Below are 348 nucleotides of genomic sequence, written 5' to 3'. Positions count from 1 at the left end.
GTCTGCCTAATGGGGGGGTCCCTTTTGATTCCACACATCTCAATAGCACCGTTCTAACCCTCCTCTCTGCTCCTTTCACAGGAAGCCCTTTTTCTCTGCCATTTGCTGTGTGCAGCAGAGATGACCTGTGGTAATTGCTGAGGACATTTTCATCCATATTTTTTAGCAAATGTAATTTCCTTTTGATGCTGCCACGTCCTCTCCACACCCTGCTGTGACAGCGAGCTCCAATAATGATGTAACTAACATTCAAATAGAGATCAGGTAATGCAGCCAGCTGTATCACGACTTTTGACTTTCAACTTTGTACTTACTTGGGTGCACATATTACCATTTGAGGAAATGAAA

This window comes from Galeopterus variegatus, unplaced genomic scaffold (genome assembly GCF_000696425.1).
Source record: "Galeopterus variegatus unplaced genomic scaffold, G_variegatus-3.0.2 Scaffold7976, whole genome shotgun sequence".
NCBI lineage: Eukaryota > Metazoa > Chordata > Mammalia > Dermoptera > Cynocephalidae > Galeopterus > Galeopterus variegatus.
The sequence above is the reverse complement of the archived record's forward strand: the minus strand, read 5'-3'. Positions refer to the sequence as shown.